General features: G+C 34.0%; 1 protein-coding gene across 8 annotated transcripts in view; it reads right to left on the bottom strand.

Moving 5' to 3' along the window:
• The window catches only part of Bre1 (E3 ubiquitin-protein ligase Bre1), a 385,362-nt gene extending 375,038 nt beyond the window's left edge, over positions 1-10,324 (bottom strand). For 6 of the 8 annotated variants that reach the window (XM_090413492.1, XM_090413495.1, XM_090413499.1 and 3 more), the window contains exon 1: positions 10,107-10,324. The gene's annotated coding sequence lies outside the window, so the exon portion shown is untranslated. Of the gene's footprint in view, positions 1-9,483; positions 9,503-10,106 lie in introns of those variants that run through there. The other 2 variants (XM_090413493.1, XM_090413494.1) reach the window with 2 other exon arrangements.
• Positions 10,325-15,897: the final 5,573 nt, after the last annotated feature.

Genomic DNA, 15,897 nt, shown 5'->3' with positions numbered 1-15,897 from the left:
GTTTCAGTCATCCTTATTATGTCAATCTGGTACTTATCCAATTCCTAAGCTAGCTTCATTTTTTTTACTGTTCAGGCTTCTTATGTTGATAGTACAGATCTTGAACTCCGGTGATGTTGAGTTGGAATGGGTTTCAGGATTTGTTCCAGTAGCTGACTTTTCACTGTATGCCCTGGTTCCCTAGCAAAAACAATGGGGGCCTTGTTTAACCAGACGACCCCCCCCAGCCGGCATGAAATTCTGTCATATTGTACTATCATTTTACATTTTGGTTTAAGACAATAAGAATAAAATTTGGTCGGCTAAATCCCAAACTGCTAGCCCATCCTTGTCTGTTCAGTATCCTGGTAGATACCTAACAGGGTGTAACACGAGAAGGTGACTAATGGACATTAGGTCAGAAGCCCTGGTCGGTTCTTGGCATTCTTTTAAAGGCTAACAGTTTTTGTAATAGTTTTCCATGTGGTATTCTGTCAAATGCCTTGGCAAAATCAAGCAATATCATGATGTAGCCATTATCTTCATCCAATTCTGCTGTCACTTTATTGTAAAATGTAAATAAGTTACTAAGACCAGACCTACCCTTTTTTTTTTTTTTTACATTTCAGACCAGTTCAGCATGTTTTTATTAAGTTGTTGGTTTTATTATGGAAATATCCAGTGGGATCATGGTCCAACTTGTCATAGGTGTGTCTTTTAGAAGTGATTTTGTTTATTCTATAGAGTTCAAAACTACTGTTGAGTTGCCTCTGTCAGCTTTCAGTATTATGTTTTTGTCCTCTTTTTAAGTCACAGATCAAATGAGCTAGAATGCTTCACCAACAAAACTTGAAGGTCGCCTTCTACCCAATCGACAAACTCTTATCTTAAACCTTCACATCTGCCACTTAAAAAATTAGGTGTCTACAAATTAAATTGCAATTGCAGTCTATACTACATAGGACAGATCTGGAGAGATATGCCGATCAGAACACTTCAGGGATGTTGAGAATGAAAGAAAATGCAAATCTGGGCTAGCACACACAACAGAAATAAAACATCAAGTAGAATGCCAACAAACTAAAATACTCCACACAGAATACTGTTTTTACTCAAGAGCATCCAAAGATGAAGCATCTTCTACAGAGTAACAAAAAAAAAACAAGGGATGATTTTCCATCAAGTTTGGTCTTCATTAATCCATCGCGACACACACTCATATCTATCAGTAGCCAGTGTACTAGCGAATGTACTTTTCATTGTTTAAACAAGTTCAAATATTTTCACTAGAGATGTTAACTGATTTTTACTTGCTTACTAGTTTTTTTAGTTTATTCGTGTCATTTCCTGAAGTGAAACAAAGCATTTCATGCAAGTACTGTCCAACCACACATGCCAAAATCCTGGCTGGCAAAAGAAAAGTCAATTCATGTTGAAGGGAGAAAGGAATAAAGGGATGTTGAATTTCGTCACCAACATGCAAAATCATGTATTTTATTACATAAAATTTTCCAACCATTGTACAAGAAAAATAGTTACCACTTTAAAAACCAGAATTTTCATAAAAGGAAAGCTAATTTTCCAACATATAATAATAAATACTCATTACTGATTACCCTATTATTGGAATGGATTCACCTTCTTCTGCTATGTGCAGAAGTGTCGAGGGGTCTTGTATTGTGTGTGGTTGGAAAGCAGTGAAAATATAAATAAAAAAGTTTCTATTTGGTGTCTTCGTTTGTGGTTAAATACTGGAAAAAATATTTCTATGTTGACAGGATTATCAAAGATAAATATAAAATAAGAGGAAAACTCATGTAAAAAACATATTTAATGTAAATTTTTCACATGTCATAGGCATCATTATCACGGCAATTAATCAATAACAGACAATTCTAAAAAGCACCACCTAAGTAGCTAATGTAAGTTAGGAAATTATTGACCTAATTTTGTTAACTGAAAACACACACACATATATAAAATCAATTTTATCACATATATATGATGGGACGAAAAGCCCGAATTTCCGGGAGAAAAAATTCGCTTATCCATGGCAGAGATTAACTAACTTGGGAAGTGCAAGGCTTGGAAAAAGTTCTTCTACACACACAAATAGTTAGGAAACGTTAGTGGATTTAAAAAAATACTCTCTCTCATAAAGGGGATAGACACAGACCATTGGATCTGTTTAAGTTAAAAGAATGAAGTAAAGTTTAACACATTTCTTTGTAGATAAGTTCTATTTGGAAACGACTTTTATGAAGTATTCTTGTCTTTCTATGTTTATTGGAAAGCAGAAGGGAGAAAAGTGTATGCACTTAGCAGAAGAGAGAAAAGTGGAGATTTTTCTGATGGGGCAAAAAAAAATATTTAGCGATTTAAAAATTTTGCTCAATTTAGAAATTGAGCAAAATTTTTAAATCGCTCAAATGCCTTGCTCATAAGGAGTAGGAATGCAAGTTGTTTCTTTGATATTGAAGAGTTATTTCTTTGACATTATAACTGTTAAAAGCTTTTTGATGAAAGAACCCTTAAAACCATTAGATAAAAAGGTAGATTTAAATATGTTGTAATTTTTTCTGTAAAAGTTCATCTGAAGAACAAAGAATGAGCATGATGTACTAAATTCTTAATAGTTCCAGCCTTTTGACTACTACGATGGTGGCGAGATTTAGTATGGATATAATGGTCTGTATCATCTTTTAAAAAATTGAAAATTGTAAGATTCCATTTGGTTGATGAAGAATTAGAAGATCTAAAAAGCATAACTCATTATTAGTTGGTCAATAATTTCCTAAATGTTTTTTCACCCAGACACTCTGGTTTTTCATCTCTCAGAACAGGCAAACCAGCCCTGTGAACACACATGGATTACAGCCATGAATACTTACGACCCAGCTATAGGCCTGATTCATCGGCTATATGCCAATCCCAAGCCCAGATAAAATGGGAGGTGGGTGGGGGTGAAGCAATGGTGAACTACCAAGTAAAAAAAATCTCACCAGAAACACACTGTGGCAAGAACACTTGCCAACAAAGTTACCAAAAGTTGGACATGATTGAATGGCTATATCATCAATTTCTTAAATGGAAAAAAAAAATACACACACACACACACATATACAGTTTGGCCCATAAGTCAAGAAGGGATTCGAAACAATTTAATTTTTATATATAATAAAGATAAAAGAGTTATCATTCAGTTGTATAAGACCCAGATCAGACCACACTTAGACTACTGTTCTCAGATTTGGTCCCCAGGATTTGAAGGGGATAAATTAACTGTGGAAAGGGTACAAAGGCAGATAACAAAGATGGTTTCCAGACTGTACAATGTCAGTTATGAGGATCGGCTGAGGGAATGTGGCCTGCAGAGTTTGGTGGATAGAAGAAGGAGAGGTGATATGATTGAGATTTTAAACTGTTGAGAGGTGGTTACAGGGTTGACATTGGGGAGTTCTTTCGCTTGGTTGAACAGCAGGAAGGAGCGATGACAAGGGGCCATTCCTGGAAGTTACAGAAGGAAACTGTGAGCAAGAGGGTGAGGAGTGGTTTCTTTGCATGGAGGGTGGTTGAACCATGGAATGCATTGCCAGTCTATCATACCACTCCTTGTTTAAGGAGTGGTATGATAGACTGTGTTTCCTAGGAGGGACCTCCCATGATGAGTCCTAATAGACTTGGTTTCCTAGGAAGGACCTCCTGCGATGAGTCTTTTGACTCCTTGGAGGGCTAAATAATAATAATAATTTTATAACAGCTTTTTTATTTATTAATTTTTTCTGTTTTTATTATAATGAAATACAGAACCTGGAGATTTTTTTATTAGTTATGAAAACCCATATGACATAAATGCCTTTCATTGGCTTCACAAAGAGAGGCCTTTTCTACGGCAAATTTGATGATAGCTGTTAATGTTTCTGGCTGCAGTGTCTTAATTCTCCATGAATGCTTTCCTTCAGCTGTTGGATTGTCTGGAGCTTGATGACCAATTAATTTGAGATCTTCGCAAAATTACAGTTAGAATAACTGAATGCTGATTTTTCAAAATAAAATCGCACAATTTTGGTTGTTTGTTGGGTTGTGAACTTTTCCATGATTAATTTCACAAATGTTTCTTAGAATACCTGAAAAAAAAATAAACAAAATAAAATGAAACAATCAAAAAAAAGTTCATATTTTAAACTCCATTATGACTTATGGGCCACCCTGTGTATATGTATGCATATATGTGTGTGTGTGTGTGTGTGTGAGAGAGAGAGAGAGAGTGAGTTTATATATATATATATATATATGCACATTTGTACATACTGTTACAACTATGCTGCCCACAGAATTGTGTGAGATAGGTTCTGTTAGTGGTGCCGTGTGCAACTAACATTTGTGTGTTTATAAAATAGAGAGAGAGTGAGTTATCTAGCTGTATGGGTTAACATGTAGTGGTAAGATTATGAGAAATAGACTTTGGATGTGCATGAAGACAAAAGGGAGACATTTCGAACACTGAGTGCTGCTATGTACTTCATACGTGTTTTTATATATGCTGAAAGCTGTAAATCATTTCCTGACAGATTAAGGGTTTATGCACTGTTCAAGATGTAACAGTATTTATTATGGATAGCCTAGATGTATATGTATATATATATAGTTTTATGAAGAATTGAATGACTAGAACCGAGATTTAAGTAAAAAGGTTTTAATATAAAATCACTACTAGTTTCGGCCTGTAACAGCCTTCTTCAGGTGACATTAAAAAAGATAGAAAACACACTAAACAATGAAGGTTAAAACACTATGAACAACATAGTGTCTCTATACATAATTAGCATGAAAACGTTGTGGTTGTATTTGAAGCTGTTCTTTCGTTTGTTGCATTGTTGGGAGAGTGCGTGCTTGCAGCCTCATGTGAATGCCAGTACATGATTACAGCTGAATGACTATCTGGTAGGTTGAAGCTCAAGTTGTTATTTAGATGAACAGGACTGAAAATGATTTCTCTAGATTCCACGATTTTTCTCTCTAGTTCGTCACTGCAACGGAAGATATTAGTAGATTTTTCCCAGCAGACTTTGTAACTTTGGTTTTCATCATTAGGATTAGCCGAGAAAAGGATATGACTTGATAATGCACTCGCTCGCTGTCTCTTGTAAGTAATGTCCCTCATGTGTTCTTCCATAAGCAATTCGACAGATTTGTCTGTCTGCCCAAAATAAGGAATATCACAATCATACAACATTTTATATACACCAGGGTATTTGAGTTGATGATGACAAGGTTTTGGGTGGCTAATTAAGAAACGGATCTTTGGAAGTGGAGTGAACAAGGTTCTGATATTGTATTTTCTTAGAACTTGCTAATTTATGTGAAACTGCACTTATGTAAGGAATAGATATATTGCCTTTGAATCTATTTGTTTCTTCTGAGTGATGTCTAGGAGGATTAAGAAGGAATTTTTCAATGATTTTCTTGGAATATCCGTTAACTTCGAAAGAAGTTTTCAGATGGTTTATTTCTGTAAGAAGTTCATTTGGGTAATCCAGAAGATAACGGGCTCTATGACCCAAGGTGGAAATTATTCCAAGCTTATGAGGACGGAAATGATGGGACTGACTGTGCAGATATCTCTTGGTATGTGTGGGCTTTCTATATATCGATATTTTGAGTTTACCAGAAGGGCAAGTCAGTTTGACATCAAGAAAAGGCAAAGAATTATCCGTTTTAAGCTTGGCAGTAAACTTAATACTTTGATGTCAGCTATTGAGATGCTCGAGGAAAACCATAAGGGATTCATGTCCATGGCTCCAAACAATGAAGATATCATCCACATAATGTTTCCAAACTTTAGGTGTTAAAATAAAGGAAGAGATAGCCTTGGTTTCAAAATCCTCTAAGTAAATATTTGCGAGTACAGGGGATAAAGGATTACCCATAGCCAGTCCATGATTTTGTTTATATATATTATCTTGAAATTTGAAGTAACCAGACCTGATGCAATGTGTAAGCAAGGCTAACATTTTTTTGGATAACTTGTCCTTGAGTAATGTTAGCACTTCATCTGTTGGGACATTAGTGAACAAAGAAGTTATGTCCAAGCTAGCCATGATGTCATCTTCATTAACTGTAATATCCTTGATGTATGTAACAAATTCTGTAGTGTTCTTGATAAAGGATGGTGACTTGCCTGAAAAACATTTTAGGTATTTGGCAAGATATTTTGAAAGATTGTACGTAGCAGAATTGATACCTTCTACAATTGGGCGTAATGGGGTGTTCTCTTTATGGATTTTAGGAACACCATATATGTGAGGAATTAACAGATGGAGTGAGCATACAGATAAACAAACGTTTCGGGATAATTCAGTTGCTGTTTTTAATAAGTTGCTTGTACGATTTTGAAGTTCACGAGTTGGATCTCTCTCTCTTTCCAGTATTGAGTAGGCATCATTATTTAATAATTCAAGCATTTTATTCTGGTAATATTCAGAGTTAAGGATGACTATTCCATTACCTTTATCCGCAGTGAGGATGATTATATCGCTGTTGTTTTTTAAACTTTCAATAGCTTTGCATTCAGTTGAAGCAATGTTGTCTGCAGGTGGTTTTGCATTATTGATAATAAAGATAGATTCAATACGTAGAAGATTTGCAACTTTAGGAGGGAGAAAAGAAGTAGCTTTTTCTATTTTTGTAGGTAGTGTCTCCTTTGGTATTAATTTTGGGGAAGGAATAAAGGTTAAACCTTTACTAAGGATGGTTTTTTCTTTTATCAATAACACTACAGAATTTGTTACATACATCAAGGTTAATACAGTTAATGAAGATGACATCATGGCTAGCTTGGACATAACTTCTTTGTTCACTAATGTCCCAACAGATGAAGTCATAACATTACTCAAGGGACAAGTTATCCAAAAAAATGTTAGCCTTGCTTACACATTGCATCAGGTCTGGTTACTTCAAATTTCAAGATAATATATACAAACAAAATCATGGACTGGCTATTGGTAATCCTTTATCCCCTGTACTCGCAAATATTTACTTAGAGGATTCTGAAACTAAGGCTATCTCTTCCTTTATTTTAACACCTAAAGTTTGGAAACGTTATGTGCATAATGTCTTCATTGTTTGGAGCCATGGACATGAATCCCTTGTGGTTTTCCTCGAACATCTCAATAGCCGACATCAAAGTATTAAGTTTACTGCCGAGCTTGAAAAGGATAATTCCTTGCTTTTTCTTGATGTCAAACTTACTCGCTGTTCTGGTAAACTCAAAATATCGATATATAGAAAGCCCACACATACCAACAGATATCTGCACAGTCAGTCCCATCATTTCCGTCCTCATAAGCTTGGAATAATTTCCACCTTGGGGCAAAGAGTCCGTTCTCTTCTTGATGACCCAAATGAACTTCTTACAGAAATAAACCATCTCAAAACTTCTTTCGAAGTTAATGGATATTCCAGTAGAATCATTGACAGATTCCTTCTTAATCCTTCTAGACATCACTCAGAAGAAACAAATAGATTCAAAGGCAATATATCTATTCCTTACATAAGTATTGTTTCACATAAATTAGCAAAAGTTCCAAGAAAATACAATATCAGAACCTTGTTCACTCCACTTCTAAAGATCCGTTTCTTAATTAGCCACCCAAAATCTTGTCATCATCAACTCAAATACCTTGGTGTATATAAAATATTGTGTGATTGTGATATTCCTTATTTTTGGGCAGACAGACAAATCTGTCGAATTGCGTATGGAAGAACACGAGGGACATTACTTACAAGAGACAGCGAGTGAGTGCATTATCAAGTCATATCCTTTTCTCGGCTAAAAATCTACTAACATCTTCCGTTGCAGTGACGAACTAGAGAGAAAAATCGTGGAATCTAGAGAAATCATTTTCAATCCTGTTCATCTAAATAACAACTTGAGCTACAACCTCCCAGATAGTTATTCAGCTGTAATCATGTACTGTCGTTCACGTGAGGCTGCAAGCACGCACTCTCCCAACAATGCAACAAACGAAAGAACAGCTTCAAATACAACTACAACGTTTTAATGCTAATTAAGTATAGAGACTGTCTATGTTGTTCATAGTCTTTTAACCTTTAATGTTTAGTGTTTTTTCTTTCTTTTATAATGTCACCTGAAGAAGGCTGTTACAGGCCGAAACTAGTAGTGTTTTTATATTAAAACCTTTTTACTTAAATCTCGGTTCTAGTCATTCAATTCTTCATAAAACTATGTATGTTAACCGAGTTAATGATCATTCTGTCATATATATATATATATATATATATATATACACGTTGTTTCTTCATAGAATGTATTTACAGAGAAACATATGAAACTTTCCTTCATTATCCTAGCTTAAACAGATCCGATGATCTTAAAATGTACTATCCCCTTATGGGAGATAGTACTTTTTAAACCTGCTAATCTCTCCTAACTTTATTTGTGTGTATTTTTTTAAGTTAGGAAATTATTGACCTTATTTAGTTATCTTATAGGAGCTACTGAGGTGGTGCTTTTTTAGAATTGTCTGTTATTGTTTAATTGCCATTCTATGACTAATGATGCCTATAACACTTTGGCAAAAATTTTACATTAAGTAAGTTTTTAACATGAAATACCCTCTGTTTTTATATTTCTTGTAATCATGTGACAGGATTACACAATGATAATTATAGGATGATTTCATGTGAAATCATTAGGTATTGAAGCCACATAATTTCTGATTAAAGGAAGATATTCTGTCACTTTATCTTTTGGATGGAAGTTTTTTTTTTAAAAGATTTTTCCTGGCATCCTATTAATCATGACAGCCATTTTAATCAGTAGATCCACAGAATTTTCACAATTTTGGAGAGTTTTAAAATTAATCACAGCTTATTTTTAGTATATCCAATTTTTGATTTTTTACCATTTTAATGCTCAAGGTGTGTACTTTTTAATTTCTTATTTGCATTTTCAGACAAGCAGAGTGTTCCAGTTGCTCTTTTTCCTCATTTTTGTACTCTACCATGCAAGCCATAGGCTGAGTTCAGTCTGATTTTTGTGTGTGTTTTACACACACATACACATGCAGTGGAATATGCATACTCAAAATCACCTTAATTAAGGCATTTATTCTGTGAAAAATATTGCCTTAAAGCTTGACAAAAATTTTAAAAAATTACAAGTCCAAAAAAAAGTTATGTGGGGAGGGATACCAAAAACAAATGAGAGCTACCTATCACAGGTGACTATTAAGCAAAATTGGTACCATTCTGCTATTTTCATCCCTTCAGCATAGTATTAAAAATGAAGCAACAGCACCAAGGACTGTAAATACAGTCTTTGGTGGTGTTGCAGTTTAGCTCACCATTAGTCTTATGATAACACACTAAACATTTTTTCATTAACCACTCAGTAATATAGGTAATTCTTCTAAAATACTTTAACATGAAAACATCCATTTTAAAAATAAATAATAATAAACAAAAAAATAAATTATCTACCATTCTATTTCATACATTCGGCACCCCTAACTAAACTTCGCTTTAAAATCAATTGTTCTAAAAATTCCAAAATATTACATTTTGAAAATAATAATAATAAATTCTTTTATCTTCTAATTCTATTCAAAAAAGTATTTAAATAAAGTTCAGGTGGAATCCTCATCGAATACGAAGACTGGAGGGGGCCTCATTTTGATTATGTAAACACTGCCGAAATCGAATTTCAAAACGCATTCAATGTGAATCAATCATCAGATAAGGAAAGGAATGGCACCTTTTCAAGTTCAAATGAATTAGTTATTGTTCAACAAATTATTTTTAAAAACCGTTAATGGGTACTAGTATTTCATTACATGCCGAATATCTTTCACATCAGAACGTTATATCTTAGCGATTTCAGAACGTTTGAAGAATCTATGTACGTGAAAAGCGAAATTATACAAGTTCGAAATATTGGGAACTTTACTGCCAATGACTGCACTCCTGCCAAAAAATATTTATCCTTTTTCACGATATTTTTTTCGAAAAACTTCAGGAGTTATGAGGTGATGCCACTTCGTTTCATAAAAAAGAGAGGAAAAAAAAAAACATACGCTCAAAACAAAGCTAATATAACCACCTACCGCACTTACTCCATTTCTTCTGCTATCTTTTTGGTTTACCTTTGACAAAAATCAAATAATAACATTTAAACACGCACATACAATTCTTCTAAGTGGAATGTAACCAAAAGGATTAATTAATAAAAATAATCATAATAAAAATCGAGTAAGCAAGCATAAAATACAACATATAAAGATTGTTCTATACTGTGACAACATATGCCCCATTAAACGTTAGAATGAATATTGCAACTACTGCCACCTGCCCTTTTTCGGTATTTGCCATCAAAGTTCGAAACCATTTCCATGAAAAGAAAAAGTATGGTTATCATGAGCTACTACGAGTGAGCACTCCGAAGTATCTGGTTTCATCACACAAACCACTTCATAACATAATTTTGTCTGTTTGTTAACTGTCCTTATTAGCTAGCGCGTTCGAGTATTTTGAGGGAGGAATAAACCCGTATGTCGGGAGAAAACTCTGCTAGCTTGGTACGAGATACTCCTGCCAGTCCATTTTCAATTGATAAAGTGATACAGAGATCCTTAAGTCATCCGAGACAGATTTACGCATAAGCTAGACAAGTTACAACTTAGGGCCACACATTAGAAGAGACCTCCGCTTCAGTATTAATAACCTAAAATTTACTCAGGGGGGGGGTATTAAAAGTTATAGCTTAGGTGGCACAAGAACCTTAATCGTCATGACAAGAATCGAACCCACGTATTGGCATATGTCGCAATGTTCATCCAAATTAATTGCGGAGGCGATAAACATGATTGTCAATTAACACATATTGAACCGCTTAAAAATTACTTTATACACTAAAGAATAGAGCAAACAAGGAATCAGTGTGGTCAATGCCAGTGCCAGGGTCTTCGCCGCCCGCATGCAATTTCTATCTAAGCGCCCATGTAACGATCCGGGAGTGTGTGGTTCTTTTACGATAATAAAAATTTTAATTATTTGAAATATCTTAAATAAAATTTGACAGAACAGCCACACGTTGGTTCGTTAAATGTAACGAACCGGGGGTGTTGACTAGGCGGGATAATCGTTAAAAACTCGAATATTCAAAAAATTCTCCAAAGGTAAAGCAAATTTTGATAAAGCCACTTCACTGTAATCGTTGAATATAATGATACAGGGATTATAGCCTTCTCACCGACCCGAATCGCTAACAAAATTAAAATGAATTTTAATTAAAGTTAAAATTTATTTGAACTAAAGTATAAAAAATTCTTGCATTTTGCTAAATTCTTAGAAACTTGTAAAATTTTTTAAATAATTTTTATAAGTGGAACTATCTTTTAAGAAAATAAAAGAAACTCAAAATAGATGAGAAAATAAGAAAAGAATTCAGAAATAATTAGAACATTTAATATAAGTATTAAAAAAATAAAATCTTTACAGAATAACAGAAAATAAATTAAATTACATAAATATACTTGCAATTTTTTAATTAAAATTTTAGGGTTCTTGATTTCATATTCACAAAATTTGAAATAATGGTCTTAACGTCTACTTCTGCACATACATAATTTTCAATAGCTATTAACGCCAAACTAACAAGCCTTTTTTGTGACATACTTGTTCTTATGTAGGTTTTAATCAATTTCAACTTGGAAAAGGAACGTACACTAACAGTTAAGGTTAATAGTATTCTTAAATCAATTGACAAGTTAGGGAAAGATAAATTATTGGACACAATAAAATTAAGAATATCGAAAGGGTTTTGAATATTTAAATTAACCTTCCGAAAAATATCCCGGAAAGCACATAACTCGTCATACAGTTCTATTGCATTTACGCCTTTATTGTCGCCGTCCTTCAAAAGAATCTCTAAATCATCACAATTTTTTCGTAAGTCTTCGTTCTTAATTTGTAGTAATCTATACAAGAAATTGAAATTATGATAATATGTTTTCAGTTGTTCAAAACGTTCTATTAACGAACGCATTGCAACGTCTAGAAGTGTATAAAACACATTCCTTCTAAATTAATCTTCTGGCGATTGTGGCGTTTCGTCTTGAAGCTCGTAGTCAAATTGTCGTGTCTTCTTTCGTCATGGAACTTCCGTACCACTTTTAAATTCTTGTTCTCCATCCACCTCTTCACTCAGTTCTTTTGCCGTTTTTAGAACTTTAAAATTTGCATCTGATCGATACTCTTGTAAGAATATTTTTAAGTTTTCGATAGATTCTAAAGCAAGTGTAATGTTCATATTTTTATCTTGAAGCATTTTACTCACAGGCTTTATTCTGTTAAGTAAATCATGATAAATTATAAGAGAGCAAATAAATTTGTAGTCCTTTATTTTAGCACATAATGTTTGTGCTTCATGATGAGTTTCTTTATTAAACTTTTCATTATTTAAAATTTCAAAACGTGCATCGTAAATTCTGCTAACTGATATCGTAGAGGGCGGATTGCATTAATTTTACTTTCCCATCGCGTTTCTGATGGCTGTTTCAATGTTAAATTTTTTATGAACTTTAAAAGGATTGCCGAACGTTTGTAAGAGAATGAAAAGAAATTGTATGTTTCTTGAATAATTGGAAAGAAACTAATTGTATCTGCATTCATCTTGACTGCATCGTTAATGATTAAATTTAGAGTATAAGCAGCACATGGCATAAAAAGCTCGAGGAGTTTTGTGCAAAAGCAAATTTTGAAGCCCATATTTTTTCCCTTTTATATTTGCCCATTATCATATCCTTGACCTGGCATGTCTTCAATGGGAATGTTCCATTTTTTCAGTTGTTCCATTATTGTTGTACATAAACCACGTCCTGAGGAATCTGATACATCTGCAAAACCTAAAACGTTTTCCCTGACCTTGACAATTCCATTGTCACAGGAAACAAAGCGAATAATAATGGTCATTTGTTGTGCTTACTTGCATCAGGTGTGCAGTCCAAAATTATGGAATAATATTTAGATTTTCGAATTGATAATAAAATTGTATCCCTGAGTTTTAACATGATTTTCAATAATGGGATCAAACTTCGCAAACAGTTCGACTAATTTTAAAAAATTGCCGTTATTCCTTTCATATAATTTATCAGATGATCCACGAAAAGCTAAATTTTGGCTACCACGGAATTTTATAATTTCAATCAAGCATTTTAAAACACTCGTCCAATGATTTTTTTCCATTTCATACATGCTATGAGTCTGGAAATCAATAGCAGTTTTGTTTTTTAAATTTTTATCTAGTTCCTTCCATTTTGAGAAATTTTTCATAAGAATTAAAACTAGTCTCATGTCTATGCAAAGTTGTACTTACATTTCTCCAATCGTTATAACCTTCTACAAGACTACTTGATTCAGTAGGTGCAAAAAGTCTGCAACAAAAGCAAAAAACAGAATTTAAAGTTTCGCAATTAATGAGCCATGTTGCAGCACGAGCTCCCCGTTTTCCATTTTTCTATTATAATACATGTCGCCAAATTACAACCATGTATATCTTTGGGATATATTATATTTTTCTTTTGAACAGGCCCCATTTCAATTAAAACAGCTCATAATTTTTCATCAATATTTCCCCATTCACCTGGATCTTCTAAATTTTCAGAGACTAACAATGTGCTAGTTTCGTGGTCAACTACAACTAAATCTTCTCCTAACTGTTTTTCACTTAAATCCTGCATCTTGTTATCTTGTCCAATAGTTGCAATATTACTTTCATAAAAACTGGATGATGTGCACGGGTCATAAACTCTGATTTCTGATGTATCGAGTTGGTTATAATCTGCATCAAAATATTTTAATATTTTATCAAATTTATTAAGAGCTGCAGTTTGTTTCATAATATCTGCTTCTTTCGCAGCATGACGCTTACGATTTTGTGCACGGGATAACTTTTTTTTTAATTTTTGATTCCATTTCTATTTTATACCCACAAGAAATTATTACACAACATGACACAGAGACGAAACAATAGTCCGCACTGCGCTACGGTCAGTAGCCTACTGAGATGTGTACTGTTATAAATCTACTGTTACTATCCTCTCATTACTGCGCCATTGTAAACTTTTATTATTATTTAACTTTGTATAGTTGTAATTTCTATTAATTACTTGTGATGTCTTTTTTCTTTATTTTATACTTTATTCTCCGTTATTCTAATGTAGCTGTGCATGCTTTCTGTCTCTCTCTCTTGTTTATATTATTACATGCTATGTTTACAAGAAAGTCAAGTAACATTTATTTACATTACAATGAAATGTACACGAATTTAAACATTAGGGAGATTGCTTTCTCTATCCTTCTATAAAAACCCTTGAGCAAAATTTAGAACCCTTTTTCTTCAACTTTAAATACTTTCTTTAACACAAAACGTTATCTCATCTTCGAGTTAAACTTGAAGCTTACTCGCAAAGAGGTTACCTAAATCTCTCTGTTATCTTTACAAATTTGATATCAACTTCTAACATGCCAATTGATTCTCTTAAGGACACTTCTTAACCTTATTAAGCATTAAACATATATCTAAAAAGTCTTTCTAATACAACTATAAGAGGAATTATATAAACGTTTTGAACTTACAAAGGTTCTGTATCTCACAATTAGTCAAAAGTCATTCACTAAACGTTCTATGGCAATTCCTTCATCTCAGATCTTCATCTGGAATTTTGGCTTCGGCTGTATCTCATCGGGAACGTAGCAGGACTCACAGCTCCCGAGAAATGTTATTCTCCCACGGCAAAAGAAAAACTGAAGAGCGAAGGTACTTCGGGAAATTTGCCTCACCTTTTCTTCTCTTCTTGGGTTCGCCGAAAATGCCCGGATGACTGTTGTCTCAAGTAGCTTAAATTGCCACCTCTAAGAAACTAAAAATGCCACCTCCAAGAAAAATGAAACTGCTGTCAACTGTCAATCAGGATCCCTTTCTGGACTGGAAAAGTTTCTCTTTTACGGCGTTTGGGAGTTCTCCTTTCGGCAATTTGAAAGCTCTGTCTGTGGCCTAGAAGTCGTTTCTCTTTAGCGATGTCTCGAACCAAGAAGCTCCTTTCTGGAAACGAAAAAGTCCTCTCTCAACCAACGTCTTGATCTGGAATGCTCTCTGATTATGTCTGGAAATGAGCAGCTCTGTCTCTCTTCGGCAACGTCTGGGACAGGGCAGCTTTAGCAATGTTTTGAACTATGCAGCCTCCCCTGTCTCTCTGTGGACATCTCTGGAACCAGGCCCCTCCACTTCTGAAACAATATCTGGATCTGGGCAGCCCTACTGTTTGCTTCAGTCCCTTTTTATTATACCTCCTCTGAGACCTTGCATGAAGTTTAGCAACCCCCAATGAATCGGTATGATTCTTTCATCATAAGTTTCAAGTTCAGCATGCCTTTTGTTTTCCTCCGCTTTCTTTTAATTGTAAGTTGCTGGCCATCGGAAAGTTGTTTGAACCTTTCCGACTGATATAGCAAATGTCTACACTTAGAGCCTGCAAGCCGTTCTCATACTAACAAATTCTAATAACAATCTTTCTAATGCCACCATGTAGATCTATTACATGCAGCTTCCGGCGATATAAACATTGCCTTTGTTTTTAACACTCTAATATATTCTTATTAAAGCAGTATATACAGTTAACTTCCAGAGTGTTATTTACAATAACATCTAAAACTAACTATACAGAGACAAACAAAGTTTATTATTTCAATATTCACATGGAACTTAACCTAAGTAAAAAATCGAATGTAATGTGCTTTGTAATATTTAAGCTACAATCGAGTTTTTAGAGTACCATATGACTGGTTATGTAGCAACAAATGTTTTATACGACAATTCGTTTCTAGGCATAAAAAACG

The sequence above is a fragment of the Typopeltis vanoorti genome, chromosome 24 (assembly GCF_054136105.1).
Source record: "Typopeltis vanoorti isolate ZY-2024b chromosome 24, IOZ_Tvanoo_1.0, whole genome shotgun sequence".
In the NCBI taxonomy this organism is placed as follows: domain Eukaryota; kingdom Metazoa; phylum Arthropoda; class Arachnida; order Uropygi; family Thelyphonidae; genus Typopeltis; species Typopeltis vanoorti.
The sequence above is the reverse complement of the archived record's forward strand: the minus strand, read 5'-3'. Positions and strand labels throughout refer to the sequence as shown.